Source organism: Micrasema longulum, unplaced genomic scaffold (genome assembly GCF_059751315.1).
Source record: "Micrasema longulum isolate JH-2025_06_02 unplaced genomic scaffold, ASM5975131v1 h1tg000610l, whole genome shotgun sequence".
Taxonomy (NCBI): Eukaryota; Metazoa; Arthropoda; class Insecta; order Trichoptera; family Brachycentridae; genus Micrasema; species Micrasema longulum.
In genome coordinates, this window is record NW_028277806.1 from 93,341 (window position 1) to 106,834 (window position 13,494).

The window sequence follows — 13,494 nt, forward strand, 5'->3', positions numbered from 1 at the left end:
GGCGTCGCGGGTTTGATTCCCGCCAGTTGTAAGAAGAAAACAAATCTTAATTAGTCTCGGTATTGAAGCGTATTTTTCGTAGCTATGGAAGGCCATATCCTTTCATTACTACCTGCTGATAAACCTCTAAAAAAAGAGGATTAGTGGGTTATTCCTTTAAAAAATAATACACATAAAAAATCGAAATGAAAATATAGGTAAATGCGTACTTAAAAAAATGTTTTTTACTTATTTACTAACGTAAAAAAAAAAACAGCCCAGCATGTGTTATGGTAAATGGATCATACACATAGTGGTTTGACATTCACAGAGGAGTCGAAAAGGGATGTGTGATGTCACCATGGCTGTGCAACGGATATATTGACAACCGTATGAAAGAACTAAGTACGGGAGGAAGGCTTAAGCACGGGAATAAAAGAGAGTGATTTAACAGTCAATTGTCTTTTATATGCTGATGATGCCGTGCTTTTTGCTAACAACAAAGAGGAACTGCAATCCTTGGTAACAAAAGTCTACGATGTATGCAAGGGAAGCGATTTGCTGATGAATGTCGATAAATCGAATGTGATGGTTTTTGAAAGAAATGAAAGTATGACCAAATGTGAAATCAATGGGGTTATACTAAAACAAGGAGAGGAATTTGTGTATATGGGAAGTATGTTTACTAGGAATGGAATGACTGAGAAAGATATTGAAAGGAGGGTGAGTGCCGGGAACAGAGTAAACGGTGCCCTTAAATCATCTCTGACAAATAAATGTTTATCGCAAGAGGCAAAATTAGCAGTTCACAATGGAACCCTGATGTATTGGAGTAAAGTATGGACTTAGAAAATCAGGAATGAAAGTAGGAGGAATGCTGTCGAAATGCGATCTCTTAGGCGAATGTGTAGTAAAACTATGCACGATAGATCTGCAAATGTCAAAATCATTATGGAAGGCTGATATAAGCATTATCGTCAAAATCAAGAAAGGAGCTCTGCGTTGGTCTGAACATGTAGAGCGAATGGACAGCGAAAGAACGGCTAAGAATATTTATAATTCGGATGCAGAAATAGAGGGAGACCTAGAAAGACATAGCATGACCAAATCCAATAAATACTTGAAGATGTACATGTCATAAGTCAGAATAATCGGCGAGCTTGCATAAGAAGATGTATGACTGTAGAGGAAGCGAGATCTGTATGCAAAGATAGAGTGACGTGGCGTTCTATCCTCTCTGCCTACTCTAACAGAGAAAAAGGCGTGATGGTTTGTTGTTGTTGTTGAAATTAAAAAAAAAAACTAAGTTGTGGTTCCGCGCCTAGTCGCGAACTCGCGGATCAGGGATCACGGTACCAGGTTCTAACTCCACTCTATCGCAACTTATTTCCCATTTTCTAATCGTCGTCGTCATTCCCTTTCCACACCCAGTGGTGTATAGGGCACTGCATTGGTAAACCAAATGCAGCATAGTTCGATCATCTGTTACATGACGGTAAAGTGATCCGTCTGACGCTTCAGGTGCTAGTCCAGGAACAATGAAATATAAAAATCATTTTTTTACGTCGTCCCTGCCAGGAATCGAAACCAGGACCCCGAGAATGGTAGGCGAACGCGTCAACCAATACTCAACGAGGTGGAATTATCTCCACTCGATTTCCTTATTCAGGATTTTTACCTGAGAGCAGCCATAGAGTCGAAAAAGCTCGACGAGGGTTTTGGTTCTATTTCACAAGCAGAACTGTGTTATTCATCCGCCTGGATACACAGATATTTACAACTCCTTAAAAATCTATTTAAAATAAACTACATAAGAGTTTAATATTTAATAACAAAGCTAGTTTCAGGTATTCTGAATTACCCACCATCAGGTGTAAATATGAACTAAACTCAACTATTTTAATTCTATTTACACCTGATGATGGGTAATTCAATATACCCAAATCTAGTTAAACCATTACAGTGGAACATCGTATAAAGGACTATATTGGAAGTTTGTTTGATTATTGATCAAAGGAACATTATTTTTTTAAGTTTTCCTAATGTGAAATATTTCTGTATTATTTACTTTTAACAATTTATTATTTGTATGTAAGCTTTTAACATCTGTATTTTTATTAAAGTCACGATTTAAATCGATTAGGTGAAAAAAATATTTTCCTTTGATCAATAATCAAACAAACTTCCAATATAGTCTTTTATACGATGTTCCACTGTAATGGTCACCCTATTAGACCTATTAAGCTTACCCCCTCCCTCCTTCCCCTCTACCTTTTTATTAATTCTCAAACAACAGAATATTTTCATAATTTAATCAGTGCATGTTTGTCCTAATCAGTGCATGAGCTTATTAAAATGCATGTCGTGATGGTTTTATATTTTTATGCAACAACTATGGTGAAGGTATAGTGGGTTTTGCATGTTGGTTTGCATGTTGGTTTGATTGGTGTCCTAACGAAGAGATGGGTACGTCTCGAAGCCGGTAGACATAGAAAAGTCGGTAAGTGGTTATATACAAATATTTAATAACGTTTAGTAAACAATATCGTTGAAAATGCCCTGTTGAAAGTGTAAAATTTGTGTAAATCATACGAACGCGAATATGTATTTTCTATAAAGACAGTTTTTCAGGGCCATACAGTGAAACTTCAGGGGGTTTTTTTTGGAAAATCGCATTTTGTAATTTAAAAAAGTATTTGACCAACGAAGCGATACGCACCGGACTCGGACTGGTGAAGCGGTTGGCTATTGGCTAGGGGAGGGTTGGGGGTAGGGGTTTGTGGTGTGGATGCTAGTCCGAGGCATAAAGGATTTTCCCCATTTTCGAATTATGATAATAATTAATTAAAAGGATTTATAAAAAAAATACCATAAGGAATGTTCCTCTGAAGTTTCGTGGTCTGGCCCTGAAACACCGTGCAAAGAAAAAAAAATATAGGATCGCAGAGCGAGTTTCGCAAAAGGTCTGTTAAAACCTTTGCCTAAATCCTGATCGAATTATTCTTAAAAAAGAAAAGAACAAAAATTGAGTGTGAGGGTAAAGAGAGAAGGTGTCTGTTATAATCTTATAAAAGCGGTAAAGTATTAAATTTAGCAGGTTTTTGAAAGGTCAGGTTAGGTTTCCGAGCGCTTTGACAGCTAGAACGAATAAATGCTAAGATGAGCAGTCTGTAAAGCCACAGCTTTTGTGCTAACTTTTCCGATGGAATTAATTATTTAGAGCTTTTTCTTGAAGCCTGTCAGTCTTTGGATTAATGGGAGAAATTCTTCCTGACGAGCGCTCTGTTCAGCCATTAAATTTATTTACTTTATTTATAGGAAATATCGCGCAACAAGCGAAATATAACGAGAACCCATTCAAAAACCCGGTTTGTGAATCCTAAATGATTTTATAAAGAAGAGAGATTTGATGAATATGCTATTAAGATTGGAGCTAATAAATCTTTTTCTACAGGGCTTTAACAATATGGAGAGAAATAAGTAAGGTCAGGCGTTTCCAACTTAATCTTATTTACATTCTTGGGTCATATTTTAATATCCATGGGGAGGAGGGAGTATTATAAGGAAAGGAGTAGGGAGTAGAAAGAGTGTTCATGAAACGGACACAAAAAAACATCGTAAAATTAATTAATTTCTACAAATATTAAAAAAAAATGCAAATCATCGATGTTTACGATGAATTCTTTAAATGAATATTAAAAAAATAAACACAAAGGTAATTTTAGGTGTATTAAAAACAAAAATAAAAATACTTGAAAAATGTCCGTTTCGTGAACACAGTCTCATGAAACGGACACAGGGTACCATGAAATGGATACAATACTTACCCGCATGAATAATATTAATTTATCGTGTTTTTTTGTCAAACATAAAAAAGTTTTATTTACAAACAATGCAATTTATAAAATTATAAACATGTTTTATAAACTAAAGACACATGATAGAACTACTTTGTTTTTTAACCACAAATTTGTGGTTAATTTTTTTTTCCACCGACCGGTTTCAAAGCAAACAAGCTTCTTCGTCAAGGTTTACGTAACTAACGAATTGATTCCTTTTTTTATTTTTATCATGTTCACTAAATACTACACGTTAAATCAAGTCGTTTTTTCCTTACACGAATGGTAATTTGATATCACTATTTTCGAAGTTAGACAGGAGAATAAAAAAAATATTTACAACGCAAATTAATATCCATTTGGCGATTCTCGACCTGAGTACGGCCCATTGTTTTGCTGCGAACTGTAGCTAACTTAATACCCAATAGTCATAGAATGGTTTTCCTACGTTTGGGCTCCTCTATAGCTTGCGCATTATTACTCCGAGGATCTATTATTTTTATTAATATAAAAGACCGGTAAAATAATTATACGATGTATTTTTAAAACTATTGAAGTAAAAAGTTGAACAGCGAAGGGTCATTAATGTTGCAGATCTCACGTGTGGTATTGTTTTTATACGTTTTGTAAGAGAAATAATTTTGTTACGAACAAAGCTTTCTTCGTATTTCATTAAGTGAAAACATTTCTGCGAAATGTACTATCTTATGCGCGAGTTAAGCAGGGCCGACATAATATTTTAATTAATAAATTAGCATTTTGATGGCGGAAGGTAAGTACTAGCTTTAAATATAATTATTATAATCACAAATTTGAAAGTAAAATATGACGGAGTAATGCTGAAAAGTTAAATCTTTAGATTAAATGAAATTATAACTTTTCGGTGCTAGGACAAAGAGGATCATGGTCAGTGTGTTATATTTACATGATTCCATACAACAACAAATATCCCCTCTTTGTACCTTGTGAAAACGAGTAGGCTAATAATGTTTGCTTCAAGTTTGAACATAATTCATCATCATTCCACTTCCTGCACTCAATGGTGCATATGGCAGTTGATTTGCAAACCAAATGCAGCGTATTTCGAACACCTGTTGCATGCTGGTGAGGTGATCAATCTTACACTTACGGTGCCAGTCCATAACAATGATTTATTTCAGTTTAAACAACAATTAAAATCAATATTTCACATCCACCCCGCGAGCAATCGAACCCAGAACCCCAAGAACGGTAGGCGATTATTAGGTAGGCAAGATTGACATAAAATATTAATAAAAAAAGGTGTTTTATACCGCAATATTTCATTGTTACTGGGCTGGTACTAAAAGCGCAAGATTAATCACCTTACCTTCATGTTACATATGAACGAGATACGCTACATTTATTTCACGAGTGCAGTGCCCAATGCGCTATCGGGTGTGAATAAGGACATGATGGTGATAATTATGTATTTTTAATTTTGATTTATATAATTTTATATCCGATTATTTGATAAATGAAATTAACACCTTCACATTAATGTAGATGTCGACTTTTTAAAAAATAATAACTTTGTTATATTTTATTGTAGGCTAGTAGCTAATACGAAGAGTTATTGTTCTGCCTCAATTCAAGAAAATTGAAAAATACGTAAAAAAAATAAAAATTATACGTACGTAAGTACTCAAATACACACATACATATATGATTACATGCATGCATGTACAATATGTAAATATACAGGATGATTATTTTGGAACATCAATAATTAAGTGATGTAGTTGTTCCTATAAAAAATATAAAAAAATATATGTATGTAGAAATTGGAATACGAATAATTTTAACAAAATTACCTTTAACTTCTTTTTGTACTGCCATAAATATATCGAGATCTAATAATTGCTTATTTTCAGTATGGTGGGTAATTGCTCGGTTGATTGGTGAATTCTTCACAGGATTTGTTTTATATTTCTAAAATTTGAAACAAGAGCGTATGCCTTATACGTCGTAATGGTACATGTACATTTATTAGGGAAAGTAAATCAGGACAGTCAACTTTGTCGTTGACGATGTTATACAGGAATACCAAATCTGATAAATTTCGCCTATGCTGAAGCGTGGCCATAATCGGAATGTTATCATATTTGTATAGGAGTCTTTTTAAAAGTTTATGTTGTATAATCTCTACGCTATTTTTGTATTTATCATATTGTGAAGTCGATATAGGTGACGCGTACTCCAGCGTGCTTCTCATAAAGCATTATATAGTGTTAGGAACTTTTGAAAATTTCTGACATGTGAATTCTAACAGACATTTTATTTATTTATTTATGCTTTATTAAGTTAGTTCATAACATCATAAGAACTAATATAAACTTTTTAATAACATTTAAAAAAAACATCAAAATTTCTCAATAACATATTTTTTCAAATGAATTTGAAATATTTCGATCTTTTGTACTCCTTTATTTCTTCAGGTTACTCATTGTACAGCTTCAATCCCTTGTACAATGAGTTCTGAGATTCTGTTTTTCTCCTTATTGGTAATCTTATCTTTTATTTATCCCTTGTTTCAAATGTTTGACATTATTGGTTAAATTGTATTATTGTTTTTATTTTATTCATCCCCTTAATTATTTTATGTATAAAAATTGGTACATTATATTTAATTTGCTGCTTTACTGTGATAAAGCCAATTTCTTTGTGCATTCTTTCTATATTAGAATAAATGTATTTTTTGAATATAACCCTCATCGCCTTATTTTGAAGAATTTGTATTTTTTAAATTTCTCCTTCATTACATTAAAAAATTATAGAAAAACAGTAATTTATGTGTGGACATTTGATTGTTTTATATATAAGAACACTACTCTTTACATCTATTACATTTCACAATCTTCCCATAAATGTTTTTTTTTGTTACATATTGGGAATGTGTTTTAAAATTCAAATATCTATCCAAGTAAACCCAGAGATATTTTATTTCGTACACATAATTTATATTTAAATTATCAATGTTAATTTTGTATCCCTGGGGTATATTTTGTCTCCTGATATTCATATATTCGTTGATAAAGTAACCAATTTTTTTATTGACCGTCCAGATTTACTGGAGTTGGTGTGTATTCATGTACCTGGTCGGCATACTCGCCATAGATCTCCTATTTATTTTGCTCAAGTTCTAGAGCCAACTATTACGTGTACGGTGTATCCCCAGACTCCTCAGATATGGTAATAAGTACCAGGATGATCCTCGCATATGGGTTCTGAACTTGCTAATTATAAATCGAGTTTGATTTCATTTTTGAACTCGTAATATAACTCATAGACATTTCTCAAGGTGTGAAAATGTTTTTTTAAAATTAATATTTTTAGTTACTTACGTACAACCAATTTTATTTTGTACATTGTACGTATTTTTTATTTTGAATGGGCATTTTATTATGTTAAAGGCAATTTGTGCAAAAAATCATAAAACAATGGTATAAAATTTAACAGTAATTTAACATAATGAAAAATCATTAAGAATCTCTAAAATATCTAGTCCTAAATATATATTTTTGAAATTGATACGCTTTAAAAATAATAAAATGTTCAGCGCGATGAAGGATAGGACAATAAATAAATAAACAAATAAAACGTAAGGGCCCTTAATGTATAATTTCCATCAAATAACCAACTAACAAACAAGCCGTTACGCTGGCGCCGTTTCCCCGTGGGGGTAGGCAGACATGATTTTTCCATATGTTTTGTATTCAGGTTGTAGTCCCATTCTTGGATCACAGTCTCTAGATCAGAGATCCAAAGTTCAAACACCTCTATACAACTTAATTCTCATTTTCTAACACAATTATTTACGAATATCAGCAAATTAATATATATGCATAAATAAAATAAATATACTTTCAAATAAAAAGTTACTCTTGACTAACAGTAAACAAAAGTCAACCTCATGGTGTTATTTATTGTCAGCGCGTATGCCTACCATGCAAGAGGTCTCGGGTTCGATTCCCGACATGGTTAATATGAAATATTTATTTAAAAGGATGTTCTCACATTATAATATTTCATAGTCCCTGGACTGGTACCTGAAGCGTAAGACTGATTCTTACCTTCATGTTACAAAAATGATCATGATACGCTGCGATTGGTGTACCAATGCAGTGCCCTATGCGCCATTATATGCGGAAAGGGAATGATGATGAAATAATAATGTTCCACAAAGTAAGTGATTCAAACATAAAAAATATAACATTTACTTTACTTTGGGTCAAACATTTTACAAAATTTTATTAAATATTTGTATATAACCACCTACCGACTTTTCTATGTCTACCAATTTCGAGACGTACCCGTCTCTTCGTCGGGACACTAATTAAACAAACATGCAAAACCCAATAATAATAATGCAGCAACTATGGTGAAGGTGTATAGTGGGTTTCGCATGTTGTTTTAATTAGTGTCCCGATGAAGAGACGGGTACGTCTCGAAACCGGTAGACATAGAAAAGTCGGTAAGTGGTTTTTTACAAAAATTAATAACATTGTATTTTCTGATTATTTTATTTCAGTAAGTTTAGTTGTACGTAGGGAATTTAAATATGACTGTGAGTAGAGTGGTGGGCTTTATGCGGTAGCTGGAAAAGGTAATAAAAAACACAATGTAATCACTCTTTCGGTTTCATTAACCATATTCGGTTTCAGAACAATAAAACGAAATACTTTTCGTGAAACCGTTCCCCAATTTCCCAAGAGATGAGTAGGCTACCCTAGTAAACGCGGCATATTGGCGAAACGAGCGTTTTCGGTACACGATTGCTCGTTTAATTTTTGATGAAAGTTCGGACTGTTGTATCTAATAAATGAATTAGCAGTCTATTCAATTATTTATTTTTAATTATTTTCACCGCCGCTGAAAATATCATGCTGATGCTAGTTGACATTTGTGACGCCGCGCCGCGCCGTTTTAATAAAGTAAATATGCGTAGCAAGATAAAATCTGTGTTTTTTATTTTCATAATTAATTGTAATATTTTATACAAAACGTAAACGAATATAACAGTATACTTGAAAATATTATTTTTTCAATTTCAATTTTATTTATTCATATATATGTACATTACAAAATGGAATATCTTAATTCATACATTTAGAAATAATTAAAATAATAAGGTAAAATTAGGTATATATAAAAATAACACATAATTATACATAATATCCAGAGAATAAAATGTTGAAAAAGTAAGACAATCTCGTAACGAAAAACTCCCTCAGAGACGTGAAAAATGTCAATGTCCAAAGTAATATTGTTCAACATAGAGATAGCTCTTCCAACAGGCATAACCATTCGCAGGTTGGTCCTGTGTATTGGAATGTACAACAGTCTATGCTGACGCTGTCTAACGTAATTATCCGGAACATAAAAGTTAATGCTCCGCATAATTTCAGGGTTGTCAATAATACCGCGCAACAATCGAAAGAAGTGCGTAGTTAAATACACATACCTTCTGGTCTTCAAACTGCTGTAACCGAGCATACCCTGGAAGAACTCAGTGGGATAAAGCCATGGATAATATCCGCACTCCCTCATGTAGAGAAAGCGAAGAAATTTCTTCTGAACCCTCTCCACCATAAGAGAGTACTCCCAAATCATCGAGCCACTCTCGAGTCTACTTTGCACCAATGAGTTATAAAAAATTCTCAGTACTTGTGTATTACCAAAAACCCTGGCTATACGCAAGACGAATCCCAACATCTTCAACGAACTACTACAAACTGTTTCGATCTGATCATGAAATGTCAGGGAACTCACAAAAGTGATGCCTAGATCTTTTTGACTATATCTGAACAATATAATGGAACAATTCCATATGAAATTATAGATATTTGGAGTACCAGATATAGAATTCAACGAAGTACCTAAATACATGTTCAATGTATTATGAAATGATCATTTTATTTTATTATTTTAAGAATTTTGAGTTTTGGATAGTGTTCCAAACCTCCTGTATACAAATAATTCTCATGAATATGATACACCAATATATCTATTCACATACATTTCTACATGCCGAGGCCTCAATTACTAATTAATAAGTCAATATAAAGTAATTCAAATTTAAAATGTCTTCGTAGGTAACATATTTTAAATTAAGAAAATAAAAAATATACACATTTTTGTAGAGAATATTTAAAAACATTTTTTTTAGTAAAAGAAATATTAGAGCTCTTATAATTTGCCCAAATATTTCAATTTTGGTGGCCATTTTCAACAAGTTGTAAATAACTTTTTTTTAAAGCCAAGAAACAGGTTTATGTAAGCCCTAACAGATTGGCATTAATGAGTATACATAACACTTAATCTGAACAGCCTTAAAATCTATTTAACTTTACAAAAGGTATAAATATGCATAATCTAGGGGGACACGGCAAATGTGTCATCGCGAGTCAGGAGTGACAACACCGCTTGCTTCTTGAATTCCAACTCTAATTTCCAACTCTAATTTCTTAATTAATGCTGAGCAAACGTTGTCCAAAGCTTTTTTTTTTTTTTTTTGCATTAACATTTTTTTTTTGCACCACAACAGGCCAGGAAGCCTAATTACAGTGGTGAATTACATCACAGAGCACCCAGGCTTGAGAAAAATCACATTTTTAATTTTTGTGTTCTCACCGGGAATCGAACCCGGAACCTTCCGTGCGTGAGTCAAGCATCTTGACCACTACACCACGGAGGCCGCCAATTCTTTCCTTGCTGTAAGAATACATCGACAGTAACGTTTAGTGAGATTTCGTTCACTGTTCTGAGGATTCTTGGCAGGGGGGAAAAGAATCAGATGTTAGTTTTATAATTTTCTACAGCAAAGACAGCATTGGTACGCAAGTTACGGCGAGGAACATTAAGGTTTATCTGAGCAAGGATATCATGGGAATCTATACAGTTAGATATTAATTTGTGCAAGAATATCAAACCAGCTAAAATCCTTCTGAATTCTAAACTGAATGAAAGTACTCAAGACGATCATAATAGTTATTTATACATAATAAGTATTTGGTCCAATTCCAAATATTACGATTTTAAAAATTTACGTTGCACCGAACAAATCCGCGTTATATGAATACTATAATTAGGAAACCATATTATAAAATTTAATTCAAGCAAAATACGAACAAATGATTGATAAAATGTGATTGCAATTTTTGGGCTTTTGAATGGCTTAGATATTCGCAAAATAAATCCACAGATTTTGGACGCTTTCTTGGAAATGTGGTCAATGTGATGGTTAAATTTAAGTTTGTAATAAAAAAGTATCCCAAGATCTCGAATTGTCTTGACGTTCATTAAATTTGTGTTGTCGATTGAATAATTGAAAACGATTTTATTTATTTTTCTTATAAATTTAATAGACGTACATTTATTTATATTTAAAAATAAGTCGTTTTCATAACATAGAATGTAGGTCATTTTGTAGATTACTAAAGTCATCACTTGATTTTATAATTTTTAATATTTTAAGGTTATTCGCATTAAAAAAAAAATGCAAAATTTAATTTCGATATAGAACTTGCTATACTTTATAGACATTTGAAGATAGAACTTGTACGTTTTATAATTGTCATTTCTCCTACTGTATGGGCCGAGACTGGAATTCCGTACTTCTTTCTCAAAAATATTCTCCATCTCTGTTGCAATCATCTCCCTTCGGTTGAACACCATACTTTTCGAAAATAATTCCGAGTGATTTTTTATTCGGTTGAAATATCTCGAATGCATCAATATAAAATTCAATGAGAGAATAATGATGGTTCAATCGTAGAACTTTGATTAAAAGCAGCTTTTATCCCTTTTAAAATCCTATCTTTTCGACAATTTTCTTTGTTACCTATTCGATAAAAGGGCCAAACTTTAGCAATTATCCGAGTTAAACGAAAGATTTATGAACTTTTTGGTGCAGGGAAGATAAAGGTATTAAGACCAGGGACGAAGGAACGCCAAAACATATTCCTTATCAGCTTGTATGTATAATATATTATGTGCGCACACATTTGTACGGCACGTCCTATGCAACTCGGCTTAGGGTTTAGGTATTCCATAATCCAGATCCTTACATCCTCTGTATCTTCCCTTTGTGTACAATCTATGACAGCGTGCATTGTCAACATAAATTGTCTACCCAAAATGGCGGTCTATTCGTTAATTCGAGCTCCTCGTAGCGTTCCACGCATTTTGTTTAGGTGTGAGCACATGGCGCGTTCCTCGGCGGCTGTATTTAATATTCAATTTCATTAAAATGCAAATTCATCCACTTTTGGGAGGAGGGTGGCCATGTTTTTATAGTGTTTGTAACCACCAGACGCTGGTTAATCTATTCCCGCCCTCAGGTAAACGGGAACAACTTTCCTCAGTAAACATTCTACCTTCCGTCGATAGATGGCAGGAGTAGTAGGAAAATTGATGTTTTCCCATTTAATAACACAGGTCTACGAGACGCGTCAAGATTCAACTATTCAGTTCTGATTAGAAGAACTTAAGATTGATTTTTCACAAATTAGATATAAAAGCATTTCTACTCGTTTTGGTGGCAGGATTAGCAATGTTTTAACGGAAATTCTTCATATTACACACAAAACTTTTAGTTAAAAAGGACTTTGTTTTAACACAAGCTCGAATTTGCGAATGTTGCAATTTTTATTTGAAAAAAAAGTAAAATAAGTTCACACTGAAGATTTTTCCGAAATATTCAAATTTGTAACCGCAAGTTGATAAAATTGCCAAAAAAAAAATTTTTTTTTACAGGTTAGAATTCAAAATACAGTATGTAACTTCTTAATACAATGAATCAGTGGTTTGACGGTTAATAAAATGGTACTTATAATATATAAATATCGTCACCATAAGTTGTAAAACTCGTAAGCCCACAAATGGTCAAAAATAATATTTTGGCATCTTCTGTTAAGACTTCAAATAAAAAATAATATGTTGGGTAAACGAAAAAAAAAACACGTCAATCGATCGCTCCGTTGCGATGTGATTTTTTAATTATTTTTTTTATGCAAAGAAATATCCCGAGCACACTTTCGCATTTATAAATGCCATATTATAATAATATATTAGTATGGATAAATGCGGTTCGGCAGCACTGAAACAAAAAATATACATGTATTTTATAAAAACATAAAAGGAAAATATTAAATACATCGAATACCGATAAAAACACACGAAACGGATTTAAAAGAAAATTGTATTCAAAATATGATATTGTGGAGAAATCATTTCATACATGATTTTTTAAATTAAATTTTAAAACGTCTACAAACGCGACATGTTTGACCTTGACAAATGTGACCTCAAGATTTGTGACGATGCTATATTTAAATTTAAACGGTTAAAAAGTTTGAAATTTAACCGAATCATAATGAATTAGGGGCGTGGCTAATGCAATCAACCGTTTTCGCGAAAATTTAATATTATAATTTTAAAAATGTGTTTATTTTATAATGCTACTTATAAGTAAAAAACATTTTTTTTTACTCGACAGTATTTTGTAGATCCTTATTAATTTAAATTGTTAAAAAAATGTTATATTTCCCCATTCTTGTACAAAATTCTCAGTACGTTTTATCTTTGCTGAATACGAAATAAAACAAATTATTTAAGCAAGTATTTCTCTTGAAAATTTGTCCAAATAGTTATGATT

The 13,494-nt window shown here is 32.6% G+C and overlaps 1 long non-coding RNA gene across 1 annotated transcript in view; it reads right to left on the minus strand.

The window, feature by feature from the left end:
• Positions 1 to 12,859: 12,859 nt before the first annotated feature.
• LOC148280170 (uncharacterized) overlaps positions 12,860 to 13,494 on the minus strand; it is a 66,641-nt gene continuing 66,006 nt past the window's right edge. Inside the window, exon 3 of the long non-coding RNA XR_015822679.1 lies at positions 12,860 to 12,936. This is a non-coding gene — a long non-coding RNA (uncharacterized LOC148280170). The remainder of the gene's footprint in view (positions 12,937 to 13,494) is intronic.